Source organism: Falco rusticolus, chromosome 2 (genome assembly GCF_015220075.1).
Source record: "Falco rusticolus isolate bFalRus1 chromosome 2, bFalRus1.pri, whole genome shotgun sequence".
NCBI classification, from domain to species: Eukaryota; Metazoa; Chordata; class Aves; order Falconiformes; family Falconidae; genus Falco; species Falco rusticolus.
Genome location: NC_051188.1, coordinates 54,790,715 through 54,816,575, shown reverse-complemented (window position 1 = coordinate 54,816,575; position 25,861 = coordinate 54,790,715). Strand labels below are relative to the sequence as shown.

General features: G+C 36.9%; 1 protein-coding gene across 1 annotated transcript in view; it reads right to left on the bottom strand.

The window, feature by feature from the left end:
- GPC6 (glypican 6) overlaps positions 1-25,861 on the bottom strand; it is a 774,486-nt gene that overhangs the window by 357,200 nt on the left and 391,425 nt on the right. The window lies entirely within an intron of this gene.

Sequence of the window (25,861 nt, the reverse complement as noted above, 5' to 3'; positions counted from 1 at the left end):
TTTCCCAAGAAATTCACTGAGCATGTACAGTAGTTCTTTAAACACATCTGAAAAGAGCAGGCTGGTTTTCAGAAGGTTTGGTTTTTAGAGGACCCCATCTTCCTACAGGGGTCACTTGTCAACTTTCTTAAACTTCCTATGGAAAAGAGTTCACTGACAGCTGTGGCCTGTAAGTGGGGCATTGCAGGCAGCAAGGCAGAGATGGCCATACCTTCACCAAAACACATGTATTTGCTGTGATTAAGTGATTTGCACTGATGCAGGAGTCATCATGCAGCCAACCATGGGATACCAGATTCTAATTTTGTGGTCATTGTCCATAGACACATCTACGTGTGCTAACCGCAGGGATGTGCTGATTTCTTACAGTCTTGGCTAAGCTGTAATGTGAATACTCTTTTTAACAAAGGTTTCTGCTGTGGCTACAGTGACTGATAAAAATGAAGAACCACTGCAATGCTAAAGACAGGATGGCAATTAAGACTATGTAAAAAAAAAAATCTACACTTAATTTCCAGACTTGCAACTGTGATCAGCTGAAGGCAGAATCCACCGAACACCGTGGACCAGTCTACAATGACTCAGTAAGAAAAGAGTCTCTTCTTTTTGGCAGAAATTGTGCAGAGCTGCTGTCTTTGATCTCCCAGGTAACTGCAAAGGGGTTACCATGAGAATGTGTACACAGAACATTGATAACATACTGCATCAAAGAATTTATTAAACGGAAAATATATTCTAATAAATATACCAATGTCTAAACTGTCATTAAAACTGCAACTCTTCATATGGAAAAAAATGCAACTAGAAAAGAGTATGCTTTTGTCAAATACTTTATGTAGGGAAAAGCAAAAAAACACCCCAAACCAACAAAATCACAAAATCCAGAAAAAGAAATTCTTGTGATTCTTTGTTGCCAGAATAACCTGAGGTCCACAACATACAGTCTTTGTTGTTTTTCCAAATTATCCACTAATTCTGACAAAGCTGTTTGAGACAAAAGCAAAACGAAGCTGTTTTTCACTGCTAGCCCTGACCTGGTGGTATCCTTGATGTCTGAATCATCCTAATTGCTATTTTATACACTCAGCATTTCTTCTAAGAAATAATGCACACTAGCTGGGCTGCTGAATACATCTGGCTCTCTAGTCACAGACTCTGGAAGGCTAAAAGATGGCAGAGAACTTGGGGCTGAAATTAAAATATGTTTTAAGGTTGAAGCCAGGCTTTCAGACTAGTGCAACTGAACAACTGGGAAAGACAATCAAGAAAGCAATGTATCCAGGCCCCTTGCCTCCTCCTCCATAAGGCTCTGTATGCTGGGGGGACTGCTGTAAGCAATTCACATGCTGGCTCCTCCCAGTCTGTAGCTACACTGGAAATGACACTATTTATCTTAAAAAGATCAGACCATTGCATAAGTCAGTCACAGCAAAGCATAACCAAGTTTCGTGACAGCTCCTCTTCTCTGAGGTTGTTAGCCTACTAATTTTTTTTTTTTTTTTTTTTTTTTTGGAGGGGAGTATTATTTAACAATCTCACAGTCAGTTTGCTGGAAGCCAACCAAACTTTTCAGGCAGGGCTGGACTTTTATTCTGTGCTTGTACAGCATTGGCACAATGTGGTCCATGCTGGTCACAATCTTTATTTATACAGTGGTACAAACAACAGTAACACCACAAGCTTAAATTTCACGCTAGTCCAGACATGACACCATACACACACATTCTGTAGGAAAGCTAAAGTCCTCTAAATAGCAGATTTGTTTAATTTTTAGTCTTTTCATAGGTCTCCAGTCTTTGAGAGCTATTGCCTAGAGTAAGTTGTTATGTCATTAAAAAGTTAGACCGTTAGTCTTCTGTATGCTTTGATACAAAAGACAATTAGTTAAAGAGAGTTATTTGCATCAGTAAGCCTATGCAGGACCAGGATAATAAAGCAGCACCAACTACAAAATTGGATACCTTTTTAGTTCCAGAGAGAAAGAGATCTCCTTTGTTGTACTAATTAGAAAAATTCTCAGTGAACTGCTGTCCAGCAAAATGAATGCTTCTGTGAAGGATTACTTGCTTTTTTAGTCCACAAATCTTCCATACATCAAGAAAGTAGTCTGCTTTGTGATACATATGTACAGAAACTGTTCTGGCGTAACTGGGTACTTGCCCACTTACGTCAGGAGAAACTGTGCTTGCTTCTGCAAAGGTTGGATATTTCCATGGTCTTCACAGTAATTTAAAGATTTTATGTTCATTGCAAAGATGACTTTTCATCAAGTTGCAGGTAGCTTTTGAAAAATAATGTAATATTTCAGCTCAAAGAAAAAGAATGAAGATGAGACAGACATTAGTCATGTTGCTTAATGTGCTTCTGGAAGGCACTCAAGTACTAGGGTGGGAGAGGAGAATATATATAAGACAGAGCTGCACAGTGTTTTAAAATATATATCTTGTGAATTTTTTTGCTGCCAAAATAGGCTGTCATGAGCAGTGTTAATACTGGAAATATTTTTTCTTAATTTTAAGTGGTGATTCATTGATATGACAGAATATGTCCTGGGTATGTCTTATGTTGCAAACATGGCTTTATACAGCTTTCATTTATTAGCTGGAGGATCTCAGGAAGGTTCTGGTTATGAGGCAGTTGGAAAGGACGAGGTCTAAGGCACACTGAGCTACTGAAAAGAGGGAGAAAAGATTGCTATTTCAAACCATTACATACCCTATACAGGCTTAAATGGTGAGTTTGCAGTCAATGGATAACACTTAAGCTAGTTTTCATTTTTAAACATAATTTGTAAGTTCAGGATGCTTGATATATAATAATTGTCTCTAGTGAAAGGACAAAATGCATTACTACTCTCTTATTGAATGGTAGGTACTGCTCTCAGACTAAAAACTGGGTCTTGTTAACTCTCACACTACCTTGTCAACTGAGAGCTGCCTTTCTCACTCTAACATAGGCAATCTAGTGTCATACTGCAATTCAACCTGGGACCTAGCTTAATTCCAAAGTGATGACTAGTTGTCATCATAAGTCAGTGCATCAGGATTGGGGATAATACTGCAGCATGACGTGATGTAATAATTGCCTTCAACAAAATATAATCCCAGCCATCTAGAGGCAATTATTAGATAAACAAAAGTTTATTATGTTGGAGCTGATGTTCTATAATCATTCCCAGCCTGATAAATTCCCATATATTTTGTTTTCCATCTGTAACGTAAGCAAAACTAATATTTAACTATAGCACAAGATACAAAGCTAAAAGCATTGTCCAGTTCCCAAAACCCAAAAGATATGTATGAGCTTTAAGACCAAAAAGACCAAAAGGAAATTTCATTTAATTACCATATATTCTGCTCACCTTTCCTTTTTAGCAGAACTTAAGATCTGAATGCTATACCATGGTGCATCTGATACCCGAGAAAAAAACAACTCAGCTGCACAGAGCTCTTAAGAGATTCTGGACAGGGATATAAGTCTGATTTTGTATCAGCCTTTATGGACAGCATTGCTCAGGGTGGCATACTGATTTCATCCATCATTGACTAACACCACCCAAAACATACAGGCAGTTCCCCATTATAGCCTTGTTCTCCTGCTTGTGGGCATTGATTTTCAAAGAGCTCTGAGGACTGAGACATAGAAATTCTAGTGATCTACCATTTACTGTGAAGATGTGTGTGCATCTACACCCTATGTGGACTTTAATTATCTAACTTCATCCCACATCTTTGAACTTCTCAGTCCTGGTAAAGCTCATGGAAATAAGGATATTAGAATTCATGTAAGCTGACTACCTTTTTGGACAGAAAGGTTCTTTGGTGGTTCTTTAAGTACAGATACTTACATTCATGACATACATCAATGGCAGCCTTTTCTTTTTCTACCCTCCCCCGCTCTCTCCCCACCCTATTTCTGTCTCTCGTTGTTCACGAAATCATTCTGGAAAAAAAAAAAAAATTGGTGAACTCTTCATCTTTTTGTAGGATTCTTGCAAAGGGGGTTTTTTTGTGGTTTTTTTTTTGTTTGTTTTTTTTAAAAATATTTTTAAAAATACTTCACTATGGTATCAATTAGTGAAAGTTGTGAGTTGTGATTTCTCTCAAGGAAATTCAAGTGACATTAACCTTTGTGGTTTCTATGCTTTTTAATTTTCCAACTTTTTTTTTTTTCAGGTTTCCAGAGACTTTCTTCTAATAATAACTAACCTTACAGAACAAAAAATAACTCAATCTACCTTCCTGATTGAGCAGAAATTGCTGTAAGGAGAATACTTAGAGCAGATTTCCACACACCCCCCCACCCCCCCACCCCCGTTTTTGACATTACATTTGTATTTATATTCAAGAGTGAACAAATCATATGCATCAGGCTACCAGTGCATAGGTATTACTTTTTAGTGAGCCTAAATAACTAATTTAAAAATTCTGTTATAGCTTTGACTTTTCAACTGGGAAACAAATTTCATATCCCATTAGGAACAACAAAAGCTGCAGTGTGATGAGGTCTGTTGAAAATTGCTCTCCTTTTATAACTAATTTTGAATATATATACATTGCATTTAAAGCTAAGAAATACAAGTCAATAATTAAATGTGTGCTATAATTACACATTTTTAGAATAGATGATTTACATCCTCTACTTAGGTCTTGGGTAATATAACTTATGGGTGAAGTGATTTAGCTGTTAATGGATATCGATACCTTTCTAGAATGTCCTATATCTGTAAATATCATGACATTATGAAATCTTTTTGATGCTACTAAATTTTTTAGAAGCCAGTGCAGCCTCAAAGGTTGTGAGTAAAGATGTGGGTCTCTCTCCCCTCTTTAATCCCTCTATTTCTCAGACTACTGCAGGACTTGATAACAGAATATAATTCACTGTGATCTTCTTCTCTGCCTCCTGTCCAGAGTCTATGACTTATTCTCCCTTATGGGTCAGGCTGTTGCAAGGAAAGAAGGAAAGCCAGGGGAAGCAGACCATTGAGGCTCCATCCTTAGCTGCTCCTCACTGTGAAGCACAGAGATAATGCAGACAGCACTGTCCTGTGCTAAATAAGGGACAGGAAGATGGGGAAGAAACACAAACACATCTATCATGGGCTCAGCTGGACAGGTTAGATCAGGTGCAGGCAAATGGAAAAAAAGCTAGGCTGATATGTAAACATCAAATGCCATTATCACAATAGAAACCTAACCTGGCAAAGAACTTAGGGCATTATTTAATGCCAATTTACAAAAAATTTATTGTACAAATGAACATCAATATAGAGTTAAAGGATCTGTCATCTACTCAAAGCTGATTACATGCAGTGATAAAGGTCTATAAGACTTTATTCTGCAATACTGAAATCAATAAAAACATCATCAACAACTTCAGGGGATGCAGGTGCAACCTTTAAATGCTGAACTTACTTCTTCACTGCAAAAGGTCATTTACTAACACTTGAGTATCTCTAAAAGGGAGACTTGATCCTGCCACTGATGCTATATAGACTATCCTGTAACTAGGTGAAACACATCACTTTCACATGAGAACTATTAAATTAGATATTAACACATACTCTTTGAAATCTTTATTGCTCTCTAGAATGTCAGTTCATATTCTGTTGCATCTGGTACTTTATACTGATGAGGTATCCTTGATTATAAATACAAAACCTGAAATTCCCAAGATCCCCTCAAAGAATTCATTGAACTTATGGCAATAACCAAGAAAGAAAATGCTAGGAATAAAAACAAAGCAATGAGATAACTTTACCCATAATTTATATATACAGCAATAATTGTCCCTGAAGGTTCTACTTTCATTATCAAGTGGAAAATGCCCAAATGAAGTACCCATAAAACGTAAGCAAAATGTTACATGGCATCAGAAGGCAACATTCTAGAATATTTATGAATGGGCATTTAAATGCTTACAGCAGTAGTACTGTCATGAATATCCATGACCAAAGAGAGGCATGTAGCATTTTGTGGGTATCTGTGAATTTTAGAATGATGAATTTTACATCATATGTTCATAAAAATGCATAACACCTCCTGAAACATTCATGAGTCACCACAGTTTATTCTGAAAAACATTTAAAGCTTTCATGAAAATGATATTAACAATATATAAACTAAGGGGCTCAGTGCAACAATAGTTTTAAAATATAGAGATTGTTCTGTTCTTCCCAACGTACCACTAGAGGTTATTAAACATCCAGTTCAATAGTTAAGGAGATTTACCATTTTACATTTTGTATGAAAATTCTTTGTCACGCCTATAATCTACAACAATCTCTTAAACACATTAAAAGTTTGTTGACTTTTAATACAGGGAAGTGTAAGGTGGACCAGAGGACACAGGGGGAAATTAACAACAAATTGCCTTGCTACAAACCAGATAAAACCAATTTAAGCCAGAATAATTCACACATTCTGTCCAAAGAAGAAGAAGAAAAAAAAAGCAGGCAATTTTTTGGCAAGCAGCTCCCAAAACAGAGGCAGCATTTGCTATCTCTATACTCAGTCCTGCGGTCTTCAGAGGTCAGGTGTTGTGCTGGGGAGGAATGTGGCACTGAAGTCACTACATGCCTTCATGCCTGTTCTCAGGGCAGACAGCTTGAACTGACAAAGGGCAGGAGTCATTTGTCTGGAAGGAGGCTCTGGCTGGCCAGAGGAAAAAAATCTTCACTGACTTTTATTTACAATGTGGCAATTAAGCACAACCTGACAGAAGCAACACTTTGGAACTGGCCTTTGGAGGCAGAAATCTCAACCTGGACTTAGGCATGTATAGTACTGAGGAGGCCTGCTTTGCCTCTTTTAGAATAGTGTCTTTTTTTGTTTCTTCCTCCCATTTTAAACAAAATAAGACTACTGTGAAGAGCTGTCATTGAGAAGTTTGAAAGCCAGTCCTTGGGCATTATTCAGCTTCAAGAAGAGAGGTGTTTTTTTTTTTAAGTATCTACTGGATGGCATCCATTTGGCGAAGTATCCAGTAGGAAGTGCAGCTCCTGAATCCCAGTGTGGAAAGACAGGTATCAAACAGATCAGGCTGGGTGCATCATGATATGTTTCAAATTAGAACTGTAGCTACTTGCATGTCACACTTGCAACTGCAGAGAGCTAAGGCGTATTTACACAATCGTACTTATTTAATGTAACTGCTGTAAACCCATTACTGTTTTCCTTTCCATCTCATCTCACCTTTCTCCCTCTTTGAAACAAGCTCATTTTAGTTTTTCTAAAGAAAACAGTACATGACATCAAAAAAACCCTCTAAGATGTGAGACGTGAGACAGACACTAGTGCAATAACTGCAAAGATTTCTATGTGAGCTAACTGGCAGAAGCCTGCTGTAAGAACAGTTTGAAGTTTGACTTCCTATTGAAATGATTATATATATAAAATCAACTTTGTATATAAGTCTGCAATTTAAGAGGTAATGAAGTCATGTTGATGGTTTTTGCGGACACCCCTGAATGCAGCTAATAACTTCTGTTATGGTTTAACACCACTAACAAAAAAGATAAAAATACCTCCAAGATAACTAACTTACTTTCAAGCTTATCCAGTTTCCCTACATCCACACTCAAAGGAACTCCATGCACCATTGAGGCCAAGCAGTACGAAATCCAGGCTGTTATCCCAGCTGTTTTTTTGACTATTTGGACACTCCGCACAGTACTATTTTTTTACTGTAATAATACAGAGGTATGTCTGAATTGCTTGCTTGTAAGTTGAGCTACATGGTCAAACTTCACTGAAGGAACGACCTTTATTTTTCCTTTGTGACATCAAACTAAGCCCATTTACATGTCAGGAAGTCAACTTACATGTCCTCAGTTTGTTAGAGGGATAAATTATTTTCCCCTAAGTTAATAGTAGGAGAGTTAAGGAGCAGCAACGGTCCTAGAGATCAGATTTGGGCAATCAGTGACTTAAGGGAATGCATAAAATCATAGATTAAGGATAAAGTTAAGGATTAAGGTTAAGGATAAAAGCGTTGGTGTCTGAGAAGCTACACATGAAAGAAAAGATCTGTTACTTTTGAAGAAAACAGTCTTTCTGTTTCTGGATCTGTGTTCATGAGCTGGTAGAAAGACCTTGGGTCCCCTACAGGGATTTGTGAAGTCAATAAACTTTCCGACCTGGATGTTTCAAAGATCAGGATTAAAAAAACAAAGTTTGTATTTGAATAGCTTTAAAGTCAACACAAATCTTCATCTGCAGACATTAGTTCACTGGATTAGGATGCTGCATGATTGATTTTTGTCTGACCTACCTTCTCAACAGAAACCTTTTTCCCTCCTAAGAGTGAGTCTACTTGGAAAGGTTTCTAGTCAGAAGGAAACTTAGATGTAAGATATGGTACAATGAACTGAAAAACTATCTTTGCAAGACTGATATATATTTAGGGTTACATTAGATTTCAAACAGTAAAGTCTACTTTTTCTTTGATTGAACTACACAGGAGTAGCCTTAAAACTTCTAGGACAAGTTTATTTGGGGAATTGGTCCCATTTATTAGCTGCTGTATTGCATATGGTGTTTCCATCTAAATGGATTTGGCAGGTAGTGGTACCAAAGTTTTGTGCTTCTATGCTGATGTACTGATGAGTTGCTGAATCTATTGAACAAATTGATAAGAATATTTCAATGGACCCAGAAGTTGTTGACTTTTTAAGCAAACAATAGCTTTGATTCCTTCCTATGCTCCCGCGATGAAACAATGTGGCTCAGTAGGAGCCAGGAGCTCTGCAATCTATTTCCGGATTTCCAGGCCTTCTGCCATTTAATGCTTCTTCCATCTTCTCTGCAGCCTTCAGACCCAGGTGTCTGTCATCCCTACTATACAAATTTTATCCCTCTCTCTCAGACAGATGTAATTCCTCATGATTTTTACATGGTTTTTATCTGACAGTTTGACTGGGGAGTGCAGGCACAGACCATATTTTCCTCATTGGTGTCCAATGCTTCCTCCTGAGCCGAATGGAGGGAAGATTCTGGGTCATTTTTGGTAGCACAGTCTTCCCACTTGATGCCTAGAATTAGTGCTAGACACTATTTCCTTGTGTAATATTCTGGTATTTCTCCAGCTTTTTTGGCCATAACATTAATGCTGTGCCATGTTTGAGCTGAAACTTCCACTAACTGTTTTGTCATGGTTTAACCCCAGCCAGAAACTAAGCACCACGCAGCTGCTTGCTCACTCCTCCATCCAAATGGGGAGAAACATTCAGACATATGACGTGGTAAGGGGCAGATAAATCAGTAGAGCTAGAAAAATAGGGATTTCTTTGAAAAGGAGGCAAAAGAGAACACATCTTCTGTCTTTTGAGACAACATACTTCCTTGAATGAAGACCTAAATAATTGTGAGAAGACATTCAAACTCATTCTAAAACAGTGATAACTTCTGAAAAATGGAAACATTAGGTATGCTGTATATGAGGTGACGCTAATTACACTGCTCCTTTTCCATAATAAGAAACTTCATAAGTACATTATAATTTTATGTAGCCTAGATGGCCTTATACTTTAAGTGCTTCCACATTTACAAACCATATAATTAGAAATGTCTTTCCAATAGGTGACTTTTATATTAGGGTTCAGCATTAAATTATATTGCTTTTTCAACCCATTATCTAGAAAATATTCTCCACTTTCACTGAAGAAGCATTATTTTATTAGTCGCATATTCCTCTCTTGTAAAGACCACATGTTCACTCAGACTTGCTGATAAAATGTGCATGTATAATACATTTCAACTGATTTTTTTATGTTTAATCTCACAACAATTGCAGTAGGTGCCATACAGCCTACCTAATATGTATTTAGTCATTAAGCACTTTAATTAGTGTTACACACCCATGTATAGTTTATAGGGTTAGTCCCTTAATACAGTAAAAGTTAGTTAATGTGGCTGGAAATGTAACCGTAGTGGGTACTGAAAAATCATTTTTTCTTGATTGCACAGAAACAGCAGCTTTTGTCTCTGGAAACCAGAGCTATACAGAAATATTTCAGGACACCATAAATACCCTGGACTTTGTTGTTGTTATTACATGTTTTTCGTTTAAAATTAGCCTCTTCTAAACATTTTTACTTATTCTGAGGAGCCTCAAAGTTTGTACATTCTGTCACAGGGTCTGATTTAATCTGATTTAGCTGAAAGTCATGATTCCTTATACTCTGAGCATCAGCATAATCTACTACAAATAGAAATTTATTTTGGCATTGTTTTACTTTGGTTGGTTTTGGTTGTTGTTTTTTTTTTTTTAAAAAAAAGAAAAATTGTGACTACACTATGGTTATGACCTAAGAATTAAACAGCTTCCTACTTTGCATACAACTGCTTCTCTGTCTCTGGAAAATCTCAGAGCAACCCTCTATTTCTTTTTCCTTTGTGATGTTATGAATTTTGACAGCAAATAAAAAATTCAGTCTCATGTTATTTTGCTGCTGGCTGACACATTGGCATCAGGTCCGAAGGGCCTCTCGTTATCCTTCAAAGCTAAATGTGAGACCATAAATATATGGTCTGCTCTGGATGGATAGAAAAGCCAGAGGCACAAATCCAGACCCACCAGGAGCAACTAAAGGATTAGAAAACTACACATTTTAATCCTTTGGATTACTTCTATATTCTTGAAGCAATCATATGGCTGGAGCTGACATTGCCACAGAACAGAACTTAATCACATTTCTGTTTTTAAAACAAGAAGTAAGGTCACCACTGTTATTAACTTAATCATATATATAATTCAGAGCATAATATAAAATTTAGAAGGTTCAGGCAAACAAGGACATGGAAAAACAATGCCTTCTCATTAAAGCTTTTTCAAAATGTCAGGTAAGCTTTAAAAAGACATAACACTTGAGAAATGATTTTTACCTGAGGTAGGAGAAGGAGAACTTCTGAATTAGTAAAAATATAACATTATTTTTTAACATCTCATGGAATCTGCATTCTTTGCTTCTGTCTATCCATATCAGGTGGACATTAACGTGGTCATGAGTCCTGAACTTTTTTCTTTTACTATTTTCTTATTTATTCCTTCTGTCTTAGATTTTTCTTGATAGATATGCCAAGGAAGTGATTAACATTTCAGCCTAGTAGGCAGCAGCCATTTGGGTCTGCTAATCTGTGACACGAAAGAAAAGGATGGGAATAAGGTAACATTGCTTTGCTTGGATTATTGTTAAAAGGTTTAAATTTTCACTGACATTCTGCCCCTTTGATTCCTGCTATCCTGACCTGGAATATATTTGGTCTATATTGTGAACATGTTTCCCTGAGCATCTGTTTACCCAGTCTTTCTTTGAACTGCTGATGGTAATGAATCTCCTTCCTCCAGCCCCAACTGCTGCCTTCAGTTATCATCAAGCACAGGCATCAGCTAGAGCTCTAATCTTGCTCTGATGGATGGAATACTAACCTCTCACAAGATTAGAGACACAAGGTGCTCTAGAGATAATAAAATTCAAATAGGTTTATTTCAAAGGGCAACTCAATCTCGATTTTGTTCATGGGTCACTTGACAGATCATTTGCCAATGTAGTTTTTGTGTCCTTCTGTGTCTGGCCTCTGTGCAGTGCTCCAACTATTTCAAATTAAGCGGGCCCCAATAGGCAGAGTTCGGCAAGGGTCTAGCTCAGCAAAAATAGCAAGGTACTCATTCAGCACGGAGCTGGCAACTTTGCTATAAGTACGTCTTAGGTGGGTGATGGAAAAGTTTTTCTTAGCATTTTCAGGACGGCATAGAAATGACAGCAATGATAAGCATTTTGAATGTTTTGAATTTTAAACTCTTGTTTGATCGTGGAGCAAAAATCTTGCTAGCATCATGACAGCCAGCTGTGCAATATATGCAGTAGCTGCAAGTTAGGAGATTTGTAGCTCATGAGCGACTATTTTTAATGTGCTTGTCGAGCACAACTATGCAGAAGTGTTTACAAATCAAATATTTACGTCATGTATCTACAGGAATTAAGACAAGGTTCTTACAGGTGCTGAAAGAAGATTCCTCTAGATGACAGTTGCAGTCTTTGATGTTACATACATCGGTTAGGACCCTATGTGGATAAAATGGGTAAAATCTCCAGCAACCTCTAAGGCTGTAGCTTGCACCTATTCAAAAATACCAATTGACCTAGCTCTGGGGTTTAATAAAGCAAAACTGGTTATACCTACTTAAAGAAAAAAATATTGAAGTCAGTGAGTATAATGTCTGGCCTTCATTTAGGAGTAGGATTAAAGGAATTAAAAGGCCCATATAAACCAGACAGCTAAAGCTACAGGCATGTATAGTGCATGCAAACTACAGCATTTTTCCATGAATAAGCCAGGAGGCTGGAGGCTGGCTTGTGTGTGTAGATGTTAGCAGTTGGACTCCTCTCCAGAGGAGAGAGGGAAAGAGGGGTCAAAAAGCAAATGAAGCACTTTAGAAGTACACATAAAAGGAGCCATGAGACCTCAGAGAAAGTCAGACGGATGTTGTGTGCTCAGATCCAGGGCAGCACTGAAAAAGGTATACTGTAGAAGGTTGTTTTTTTTTTTTAAATTTGCTCAGAAATATTAAACCCTGTATTTCTTCTACATAACTTGTTTCTTGAATATTTATAGGGATGAGAGTTTAGAATAACAAATCCTTTGGAGGTAAGATTGCTTTCTTTTAGTTTCCCAAAACAAGGAAAACTAAATCATATTTAAAATTCAGTGGTTGATGGGTTTGCATGATAACTAAGTAGGACAGATTTGATGGCATATGCATCTAAAATGTGTACTGGACTAGGTCTGAAATCTGGAAACTGGGAAATAAAGATTTTTTCACTGTTTTTAAAGCCTTAAAACTACATGAAAAATGTATTCTCATTTTGAATATTTCAGCTGTGACAGCTCACAAACTAGTCTATTCCTAGAACTGCAATCATGTCTCTGGAGCCCATTTACATTGTTTAAATTTCATAATTGAGTGACTCCTTAATATTTCAAAAACTGTTTCTGTTTTCATGAAGTTTTAATATAGACAGTTCACTTGTCATTATTCTCCTTTATAGTAAGAAGCTCTTGAAACTAATTTTATGGTATGTGTTTTTAAAAATGCCAAGAAATAACTCACTACATATGAATCCTGCGATCTTGTGACCTTGTGAACTTATGTGTTTCTTTGTCTAGTTTCAGTACTAAGCATCGGACATTAATTTTCTGTAAATATATGTGAAGTAATCTTTAGGCATACAAGGTGGGAGGATATGCTTAACTGAGGAGTTAAGTCTTTTTCTTAGAGGATGTGAATTTTTCAGATAATCATCTGTCTTTGCCACTTCACTGCCAACTCTATCAAGCTATGTCTAATTGTCTATCCATGATAGATGCAAAATGGGCTATGAAATTGCCACAGGATCATACAGGCCAGAGAACAGAAAATTAAGGTCTGTGTTACCTAAATTGTTCACACAGAAGGGGACTGCCTCAAATCAAGACTTTTCAGGAATATCAAAGCTCCCAATCAGCTGCTGTAGAGAAGGGTACAACTAACAACCTGGGCTGCAGGCAGATGCTATAACTCTGCAAGAGTCAAGGGCTAGGGTGGAGGAAGGAGAGACAGGGAAGCAGTCACCGTGACCAGCCTGACAGACTATTCACAGACTAATCTCCAGAACACAGCGTGTGTTAAAACTTGAAAGATTCTAGTTTCTAGAAAAGCACTCCTTCATATAAACGTGAGTGCCTCTTGATCCAAATTATACAAGTAAAAAAGTAACATTTTACTTCAAGTCAAAACGCCAGTGCTAGTCTTGTAGGCTTTCAGGAAATACACTTGCAAATAAAAGAATTACTGAGGAGCTCATCCTCTGGTTTAAAGCCAGGACTAGGTACGTGGAATCATGAAATCTAGCATCAGACCTAGCTCCAGATATAACTGCTGAGCTGAGTGCTCAGTAATCTGTTTTATAAAGCCTGATCTGCAAGCACACACAAAGAAAAGTCAAAGGACTTAATTTGATTTAAATGCAGCTGGCCTAATCACACACAGAAACAACCACAATAGTCAGACTAAGCTCTTTTCCAAAGAGGGACACTTAGCCTAAAACACGTAACATCAGGCTCTCCGCCATTAACTTTGAACATTTGTGGGATTAAATCAGACCCTTAACATTATGTTAATCTAGCTTTTTGTGGTTTATTTACAAGGTTTCCTCTAAATCTTGTAATTGTAATTTTTATTATGTATATAATAATTATTAGTCAGCTAGTTCTTAACTTCCACAACAGGCACTGTCAACTGTTATCATCTGCACTGCTAACCCGCCATAATGTCAGCAGAACTAAACCCCAAACAATTACACCACAAAAACTATGCACAAGTAGTGTCTGTAGCTTAAACAAATGAAATAAAAAATCTCAGACTCTGTCCTGAAATTCTTTGTTCATTCCATTTTACATGAACAACACACAACTAAAATTATTTAAATTAATACCATACAGTAGGGATACCCTAGCAATAGACAGTCTGACATGAGTTGTGGATAGAAAGTCATCTAAAAAGGCAGAATTCAAAGCTGATGCTATTTCAGGATTTATCGCTTTCTTCCATGATATCCAGATGTTAATTCTCCGGTTTATTTTTAGGTTAGACTTATTTGCAAAGCCCTGCTGATTATATTTGGCAGAAAAAATCATTAACGGATGCAGATAGTAATTGATGTGATAGACTAAAATAATGCGTTTTAAATACATGAATGTGAAATTCAATAAATGCTTTAATAAAACATATGAAGACAGGATGTTGGAAATTAAAAGCAAAGGAAGAAACAAAAAGTCACTGAGGGCATTTAGCATTTAAAAATATTAAAGACTCAATCCTATCAGCACTGAAACATTCCCAGGTTACAATTATCTCCTTGTTGTGAACTGGATAAAAAAATGGATTGTATTTCCAAGTAGCTGGACTGCAATGAGAAATGAGAAGTTAAATTCTGCTGTTGTTATTACTTTTCTTCTTCCAGAGAACAGTTTTCTCTAGGGTGTGTTCAACTCTCAGAAGTCACCACATAAAAAATGGCAGTTTGAGTCAACAGATTTGTTCAATGACAAAATATGTTCTTAGCACTCTTTAGTCCTGTTAGCCCTGAGGCACTAACATTGACGTGTGTGTATGGGGGCGGTGGCGGTTGGGGGGGATGCATGCAGAGAGGGTCATAGTAACTTTTGTTAGGCATGAATACTCTCTCTCACACACACAAAAAAGAAAATAGTTGTTTGTAAGACAGAGCTGGAGAACTTGGAAATAATTGGGGATTTCCAGAAACTGCTTCTCAATCCTAGGTATAGCTATGGCTATCAATGAGTATTAGAGCACATGTGCAAGCAGGTTTATAGAGTCTTTAATTCTTTTAGAGCAGTTATGGTATTTATCAGTCATTATGTTGCATTTTCTTAATGATGTATAACTACGTTTCAGCTGTTCATTTAAAAAAAATGTTTGGAACATTAGCAGGTACCTGTAACAGATGGACCATAACACCTGTTGTAATACTTCAAAATAGCAATCTAGTTAACCAATCTAGTTAAACTTTCTCGAACATTAACTCTGATATTATGGATTTAAACTCTAGCTAGAGCCTTTCTGTGATTTTGGACTCTTTATATCAGTTTTTCAGAGGTATCCCATCCACTCTCTGATGCACAACTCACAAAGAAAGATAAATCTCACATTCCAACAGCAGCTATGACTTCACTCATTAGTAACAAACACCTGTAGCAGCAGGACCCACATACACTTTAACCGTTTTATTTTGCACCTCTAAATTGCTTGCCATCATAAAGAAATGACAGCAGTTCAATAAGATAAGAGTAATGCAGCAAGGAGACTGGAGCCCGTTTTCAATGTTTAATTGTCATAAAAAAGGCTAGCAAGTGATTAAAAAGATAAATCAAAAGTTTGCAGAAAGACTAAAGCGCCCAGTCAGTTTTATGGTTTCATTTGAGCTACAAAGACGTTATTATACATCCATTTACAAAACAATGAGCTCTTACTGTTTATGAAAGTTTAATCTCTTGGTTTATTGCTTTAATATATCTTACATTGGTAAGGTTTGCTTTAAAATGAAATCTCTGACTATATGATGTGGATGTTATTTTTTACATTCAGTCTGCAAACAGAATGAGTAACATAATAATTGTATTCATCTATGAAACAATTAAAGTAGGGGTAATTGCTTCTTCTCTCATATCTGCATATAGAGTAAAGGAATTAATATTTTATCATTTGGCAATGCTTCTTGTTAGCACAATATTCTGACATCAATTTTTTGTTTGGCCACAGGCATTTAAGCAAAGGCTGGAAAAAGTTCTGCAGAACCTACATGCTCATTGCTGGTACACTGGTGCTTAAGGAACATGGCACCTTAGGCTCACATGACTGGTAAAACCTTGCTGCTCAAGTAACGTCAGTAACAATAAAAACTAAATACAGATGTCTTAAACTACTAAACCCATAATTTAAGTGAATAAACAAACAAATGAACAAACATGGATTTGATGAAATGTTGCACCCCAAATTATATGTCTATCCTAGACTGAACTACAAAATGACAAAAAATCATTATGATACCAGGTAGTTGTAGCACTTGTTAATAAAGAGCATTTTAAAAACAGGTTTTAAAAGCTTGGAAGATAAACTCTTGTGTGTGCTTTCACTGCTGTAAACTGTTATATTGTTTCTGAACAAAGCCAAAAAGTGTCCAGAAAATTGTTTCCTTTTCTTTCCTATCTTGTCCAAGAAGGTATCGACCTTGGCAGTTGAATTGATTTTTATTTTATTTTTTATCCACTATTTAAGGAAACTGCTAATGACATGCTTTTAAACTCCTGAGGTAAGTCTTAATGATATGATGTAGGAAACCGTCTCTCATGCCTCTTGAGGATTAGTTTGGAAAGGACAGAGAGGCTCTGAAGGATCAGAGAAGGAAAAAAGGAAGCTGCTGGTACTCTGAAGTGCCAGAAATGTTTCCTACCTTTCAAAGTTATTAGGTCTTTTACTTATTTGCTGTCTCATTCTGCTTCTTATTTGCACACCAAGTCCTGCAGCCTGAGTTTGGTTATCTTTAACACACATGCTACAGAATGCAATCCAAATCCTCAGTGGTCTCTTCACTTTGCCATGTGGGCACAAAGCAACTATTATAGACCTCTGCCAAGGGTTATCCTACATATACCTACCAAGGCAGTTTCAGTTCCCCATGCTTCTTCACCAGAAATGACAGAATGACTATATGGGTTTTTCAGTCTAAGGGCTACAACCAGTGTAGTAACTCACATACACATACAGTATTCACTATATAGATCCTTTCTGCACACATAAAAGAAACCCACAAAACCCCAAACGAACAAACAAACAAAAGAACAGGAGCTAAGGAACAGGTCCAAATCAACCTGAATTGTGCAGTGAATCATAGTTATCAAAGCAGTTGATTCTTTCTCATTTCCCTCTCAGCATGACTTCTGACATGATTTACACCATTAAAGAAACCAATGGTATAGGATTATGTGGCTGTAAAACTTTGGGGAAAAGAGATAATAAGCTACTGATCAACCAAACATTATTATATACCACCCATGTTATGCTGTCTCTTACGTGTTTATGCATGTGCTAGAGATGTAATTTTTAAAGCCAGTATTATACATTTTTACACACACTAATGTACTTAGCCACAGGAATCTTTAGTAAGTGTACATAGAGAACTCTGCATCAGAATATTTCTAGATTTTTCTCATAAAACCTCAGAAAGTAATAAATCTGTGACTGTTAAAAATAGACATGATTACCGATTCATTGCCATCTTTTAAGACTACCATTACTTAGATCAACACTTGTAAACTTTAAGTGCAAATCTATTCATGCCGCAATAAAAATGATGGTAAAAATCTTGACTTAAACTCACTGCCCCGCAATAACATGCCTTGTAGGCCTCTTCTGTGTAGACCAAAAAAATGCACTGCTTTCCATAGAAGTGCCTAGTTGGAAAGAAAATGTTTATTTCTACAAATATATAGTCAGAATTTCTGACTGATCCTTTATTTCTAGATAGCCATTTTTCTTCATTCATCATCATCAATAGTTCTTTAAATATTTATAGTCAGTGACTGAATGTTAAATTTTTATTGAGTTCTTAACCTCTTAAGACTCTCTTTTCCTTTTTTGTTCTAAATGTTTATTTCCCTAATACAGCGCTTCTAAATTGTCTCTGGAGAAATACCTAATGAGTGAGATGATAGAGAGGAGCATTTCCCTGAGCTGCTATCTATTATAGTTACAAAGCATTCAGATTACAATGACCAGCTTGTAAAAAAAGAAAAAAAACCCACCCTGATAAAACTACTAGGGGTAAAAACTAGCAAACCCCCATTTTTTTACCTGATAAAAGTAGTAAAAAAGCCCACAAACTTTTTTTCTTCCTTTCATAGTAGAATTTACCTATGGTCAGACATGTTCAGCCAACGTAAACTGTGCTGTTCAGGAGAGAAGTGCACCCCTTCACTGACAGGACATAAAGGTGCATGAACCTTGTGCTAAATCTGCACAGCTCATTGAAGACATGGATGCTCTCTGATTAGTCTGGAAATGCTGTATTGTGTCAGAATACATGAGACAAGCACAGGTAGTTTGGTATTCACTTTCATAAATCTACGTTTATACTGCAAGGTAAAGAGTGAGTTTGGGAAAAGGTTTGATTTGTGACTTAATTATTTAAAAGTTTGGATTCATGTCACCCAACTTGGGATGCTGTCAGTACTGATATCCCTGTCCAAATTGTTCACAGTAGGGTCTCTTTCTAGTTGGTGAATAGGATTAATGCTTCTTAGAATACAGATGTGGAGTACACATTAAGGACATATAAACAGTACCATGAAGTGCTTATTTCTCTTAATTGACTATAAAAATACCAAGAGTGACCAGTGCAGATGAAGATGTCTACAATGTACATGGCCGTGTGAATTGTACACAGAGTATTTGCTCTTCCTATTTGAAAAGATAAGCTTGTGACTATTTGCTAGTTAGATTTGTCAGCTCTTTTAATTACTTGATCTATCCAGATTGCTCAGATAAAACTTGGGCTGATTTAAGGGACCAAGTGTTCCCGAATCTTCCCCTCCAAGAGGGTTCATTTCATTTATATAAATTAGAACAGAAAAGGAAGATTGGGCTACTAAAACGGTATTTTTTTTCCATACATTGTCATTTCTTATTGTCTACATCACTCCCATAGTATCTGTAAGATATTTAGTCTGCATATTGTCCTGAAATTCTTCTTCTGCCTCCTAAATAAGCGTGATATCATGCATGATTCTGGCTCAAAAAAAGCAACTAGTACTTTTCATTTACTGTTCTTCATCCAAAGACCTTAAAGCACTTTATAAGCTCTTTTCAACTATGGGAGCTTCTGAGGCATTTCTATAAAGGAAAAAAACCCCACAACCCCACACATCAAACTGAACCAAAATGGTAGTTCTGGCAGTTCTGTATGTTGATTATATGCCATTACTTTGGAGTTTGTGATTCTGGCAATCACATTCCTGGCAAATATTTCTAAAGATGCCAATCAGATTCCTTGTAAATATGTCTAAAGATGACAGGACACTTTGCAGACCCTGGGAGATGAGAAAGGCAAGCAAGCATGTGCTAATTGGTTTGACTGATCAGCAAGTCTGCTTATGTTACTTGAGCCATTCCCGCCAGGGAACAGAAACATTACTTCTAACTTCAAGCTAACTACTAGATTTGGGATTTTCCATGGAACAGACCTTGTTGACCTGTAGCTGGAAAAGCACAGTAGGTGATAGCAATTTGGGAAGCAAACTGTCAAGCAAGTGTTGTGCTGGGACTGGCTTAAAATAAGGTGGAACTTAGTGTATTGGAGTTATGTTTGTGTGAACTGCTCTAGTAGTTGCTGATTTGATGGCTGCTAGAGTGAAGAGTCCCAGTGGGCAGCAACAAGCTGGTGAATCACAGCTGCCTCCTGATGTTCATTTGATTATAGCCACAGCTCATGAACGTCATAATTGTGTTTAGGGGCTATTTGCTAGTTAGGGAATCTGGTTTTCTATTAAAATAAGGACAGACAGAAAGGACTATTGGAAGGAATGTGCAATGAATGGATTTCATTTATTTATGGTTGTCTTCTCAGCACTTTGAATAGAAACATAATAACAAAATAAACATATCAACAAGGGATGAGTCCCTTGGTTGGTCATTTTAATGTGACCATTAGGATAATCAAAAGAACAGAGAACCCATCATACTTCAGGACACTAAAAGAGTGTGTCATGCTTAACCTAACATTATGAATGTTGGATCAGGGCCAGATGTGATTACTCTCTAGCACATATGAGTGTTAAACACCTGGGAGAAAAGAACGCTATTTAAGATGATGGGTAAAATAGATATAAGAACAAAAGGCCATTAATACTTCTTAATGAGGAATTAGATGGTTTCTATTAAGCAGAACAGAGAGTTTCTGCAACAAATTCCCAATAAAAATAACTGGGCAATAAAGCAGAGGAAGGCTTTTAAGAAGAGAGGTCCATGCTGTAGACATGGAGGACCTGTGCTCTTTTGATTTACATGGAAAACTGATGAATACTATTCGTACAAAATATTCCATTAAAAATTACTAAAGAAAAGTATCCTCACCCAATCATATAGCAATGATTTGAAAATAGTGGCAACACTAAAAATGTATACATGCAAAAGAATTTTGCATTCTAGTTACCTTTCCTTGAGTTAGTAGAAGACAGTGATCCCTTAGCATACAAAAACATATAGTAGATGAGATTTATTTAACGCATTAAAATGTAATGGATAATATTAAAATGGTTTTTTTTCTATTTCTGTAAATATATATAACATTTTTTAAAAAATGAATTATTTGCCCCATGACAGCAAGAAATAGTGATATGGAATAAAATGGAGACAGTTTTTTTATTTGTCACATGATGTTAATACAGATTTTATTTACACTGATAATTGTCCTTATTTTACAAAACATATTTCACATACTTGGTTCACAGATAAAATAATTTACAAGAAAAAGCTCCACATTTTGTAGGTATAAGTAGGGAAAATATATTTTAGAAAATTTATCATTTCATAAAATATTCCGTATAAGTACCAATTATATTTTCAATAAGGTAGCATCACCATCTTTTCCCCATCTCTTTTGTAGGTGAATTCCCTCTTTTTCTGCCCTACAGTATTTACTTTACTCACTCACTTTTCCATCCATCCCAAACCATCATCACTTTAGGAGTTAATACTTGTGATAGGTTAGCAGATTACACAAGGAAGAAGTTTGTGTTTGTCTGGGGACACTATGCTTTAAATTTCAGGGGAGAATCTACATTAGATGTTTTAGTTTGGATCAGGCATGCACTTGTGGCACACTTAACCATGCTTTCTTTCACATGGCAGGATGGTCTTGGACTCTGAGACTAGATTCCTTTGAAATGAAACCAAACCAGAAGATACTCTCTGTGTGCATAGCTAACGTGCTCCAACTGGTAATGGGACCTCAGCCAAGAAAACAGCCTTTTACATTTTCTTAGCTATGCAACTAAATTTGTGTATTTCAAGTATACTTTTGCTGGAAGATGTTAAATTGCCACAGTATGTAAGAAAGAAAGAAAGATACAAAGAAATTGTGGTAGGGAAAATCATCGTTTAGCTTCAGGAACTGTGAAAAAAGTGTAGTTAGGATTTTACAAGTGTGACACCCTATGAGAAATCAACAGCAATTGTGATGCAACATCTGGTTCTTCCAAGGACATACATCACAATACAAAAGCTACTGAGACCCAAAACAGAATGGCAATGAATAAGAAGGAAAAGAAACATGGATTAGTTCCTGAATTCTACTTCTTTTTTTGAGGTTTGTTTTTTTCTTTTAGAGCACAAAGTCCAAGCTTAGCCCAAGAAATGTCTGTCTAACACTATAAAAATTTTCTTTCTCTTTTAGTGACTTTTAAGCTTTGTGAGACATGTTACAGATACCTATTTATCATTACTAAGTGTCTCTGACGTACTATCATGAGAAGCCAAAAAGCCCGGATCTCTGACTGTGTGGTAACAACCACAAGCACTTAGGCAGCCCATGTAAGCAATGATGGTTTAAAATTTAAGGAAATGGTGATAAGTAGTGATTTTGCCTGAGGAATAAGCTATAACTTTGGAAAGGCCTTTTATGCTGGAATTCCATATGTTATTTGAGTTACCACTTGCTACTGTACATAAAAAGCATGAGTGAAATCACAGTAACCAGATAGGAAAACGATGTTTCTGAATACTTCCAGAGCATGTATTGACCATGAAAAGTCACAACTCATCCCTTCCACACATGCAGGTATAGGAATCCCATTATATGCAGTATTTCATGTTGCTGCCCCGCAGTACTAAACACCAATTGCTACTACAGAACGTGCAGTAAGGAGTCAGAAACTCTGTCTCATTTTAAGCAACACTGGAAAAAAAAACCATGTCAGGTATTCGTGTAGCCTCAAATGTAGGTGTTCAAGGCTGAAATCCTAGCTCTTACTCTGATTTTCTTTGCAGTTGTGCACACAACCTCTTGCAAGCAGAGTGAAGCAATGTCTGTCTGCATTCTGGTTTGGAAGATGCTGAAGTACATTAACTTTTCCTAAAGATCCTACTGAGGAGGCTACCTGTAGGTCCAGCAGAGTGTCTTCTTGCAAAAGATCTAGACATTATGCTTTAGTTCCTTATCAGAAAAATGGGGTTACTCAGAGGCTGCATGCTCAGAGAGGATGTACCTTCACACTGTAGTGACAGAAGTCATAAAATATACTTCAGGAAGCTAAATGTCAAGCACTATACAAACATTTAATTTAGCCAAGCTTTAATATTTTTAATATAGCTTGGGGAAGGAACAGCAAACAAATTCGGACCTTGGAGTAAAATGCAGCACAAGATTTATATTGCTTATGTGTGTTTTCTGATGTAAAATCTAACAGAATTGGATTAAACATTATCACTTGCTGTTTAATCTTGGTTTTACAAGGTGTTGGTTGCTTGACCTGATTTAAAAGGATTTAAAACTCAAACCTCTTATTCTTAACAGTGATTCTAAACTTCATAGCTTTGATGGAGGGAGAGGAAATAAGATCCACTGCATAGTCACTGAGATTAGCAGTCTCAGTAAGTATTCATTCCTGTCATGTTCAGAAAGACCCGTATGGCTACACACTGGGAAACATTACATGCTATTTGTGCAATTGAAAACTGAGAAATGAACAGATAATTAGGAACTTAAGCTGTCTGCTTGGAATTAGATGAGTACAACAATAATAACAGACAGTTCTCAAGGTTCAGGTTAGGTAACCGAGACAGAAAATAGAATACTTAGCCCAATATTTTCTGAAATGCTAGCTGAAATTAGTGTGTGGAAATAACAATCCTGTCTCACCAGGAATCTTTTTTTTTTTTTTTTTTTCATTTTACTCCTATTCAGAAGTTAGAAGCTGAAAGCAGTTATTTAGGTTTTTTGTTTGTAATAAGAGGGGTTAACAGGTACTCAGAGGTGGGGGGAATTGTTTGCATTAGCAAAAGAAAGACATAATGACTACTGCTTCTTTCAAGAGTCCTGCTTATTTATCAAAAATGCTGGAGCTTCTGCAAGCACCACAGGGCTCAAAAAGCACAGAAAATCACTTTGTTACAGAGCTAGGTGTCTTTATCCTGTCAGTATCTCCACCTGAAAACCTTTCTAATTTTTTTCTTTAGACCATGTTAAATATGCTTCTCTGCAAGTCTTAGTACTATCTTTCCTGAGGAAATCTGTTTTAAAAAAGGTCGGTTTTCCAAGTTACCATCACTGTCCTGTAAGGATTTTCCAGTCCTTCTGAAAAGCACTGTGTTGCAAGCAGCTCATGGTTGGTATAAAATGGGCATTCTTACTTCCACTTCAACATTTGAATTGGTAACTAATCCCAGGCACGTTCCCTGTTAAGCACAAGTCCAACGGTAACTCTTAGCCCTTAAAGATGCAGAATATTAATCCTCCCTTTTGATTTATGAATATAAATACTGGATAAGGTCCTGTCCCAGGTTTTCAGTTATAAATTTTTACAATGTCACTGTGAGGTTGAGTGAAACCGTAACGTTTTAAGGGGGGAGCTAGGGAGTCTAACTGCAGATGCATCACAAGGAGCACCTAAACTGAGTTATTATCAATCCTTAGCAAGAATTGCATTGCTTCCAGTGAAAGACCAGATTAGTCTTGGAAAAGATAAGTGTTTCTCTGGGACTTTCTAGCCAGAAATTGATTTGAAGAACCAAAACCTGGGCTAGCAGCAGCAGAGGATGGTATGCCATTTCTGTGGGCAGGGGGGTGGTGGTAGAAGGCAGCAGGAGCTGGCTTCTCACACTATTACCTGGAAAAACTACCACGATTCCCATTTCAGTAGCTGACTTTGGCTGCTTGTTCATGTTCTCTAGTTACTAGGCAAAGGCATCACGACTTTCCCATGAAGGCTTCATATGAAGCACAGAAAAAGAAAGGAGGGAGAAAAGGACACAGTGGGAGAGAAGACAGGAGAGAACTGGAACGGTGATATGTACGTAGGAAAAAAGGCTGACAAAAAGAAGCAAGAATTACAGGAAATTTAAAACCTAGAAACAAAGGCCAGCAAAATATGAAAAATAATTACTCTGAAATATGGATTAACGCCCTGACTGGCATTGGATATTTTGGGACTTTCTCAGTCCTTTGACCTGAAGAGGAAATAGTGTGGACAAAGCAGCTTTGCTGGTGCATTTTGCTCGAGATGCCTGCAATGGCAAATCTCCAAGCCTGCTGCAGTGAGCTTGCAAGACTGCTCCTTGCTTGCTGGAGCTGGGTTGTGCTTTCCTCCCTTGCAGAAGAGAAAATCATCCAGGGAAGACATCATTTGTTCTCAGTGATCATCAAGCAGCAAAATTTGCTCATTGCCCATTTAAAGGCGCTTAACACTTCATTGAGAACTGAACTTCTGGCCAAGCCAAAAAGTGATACAGCATTCACTAAATCCTTAATTACTGCCTTTTTGAAACAAGATGATTGCTCCAAGGAGAGACAGAGGAGAGGAAAAAAGGCTTTTCCTAGTGGTTAAGCCTGAGAAATGTTAGCTTGCAGTGAGGGATCTTTTTTTAAAAAAGAAAAAAAAATTAGTTTTACAAACTTTTTTAGCTCTTTTAAACATAGCAAATTACAGCATGGTACAGGAAGAGGCAACATGTTTTGGCACATGTTCTCAAAGTGAGATGAGCGAAAGATTACGTCCTTCAGTAAGGAAAAAAGAGCATTGCTAGTCTGTTGGATATTGTGTCTTTATTTCTTAAGGAATAGAGGACTGGTGCTGGGATACCAGTTTTTCTGTACCATACCCTATGAACCATCTTCTGTGCTTTCAAAGACGTTTTTGTACAGAGACACGATCAACATTGCTAAATATAGAAATGTTTTGGAAGATGTCAATAAAAAATGAGTTAGAGAGCTTTGTTTGTGAGTTGGCATCATACCCAGAACACATGTATTAAGCATTATAGTATATTATAAAAAGAAGGAATGATCCTAAAACTTCACAGAAAACAAAATGCTATTCACAGAAAATTTCACTAGTATTAAAATATCTTCCTCCCAGTTCCTGAAAACTCACAGGCAAGAAAGCTTCTGAACTTTGTCAGAGTTCTGAAACTTGAGGTCCATTGTTTTAACAACTAATTTCTGTGTCTTTTATGGAAACATGTTTTTCCAAATGTCTTAGTTCTTTCATAATTTAATTTTTTGTAATGTAATTTTCCAGCTTGTTCA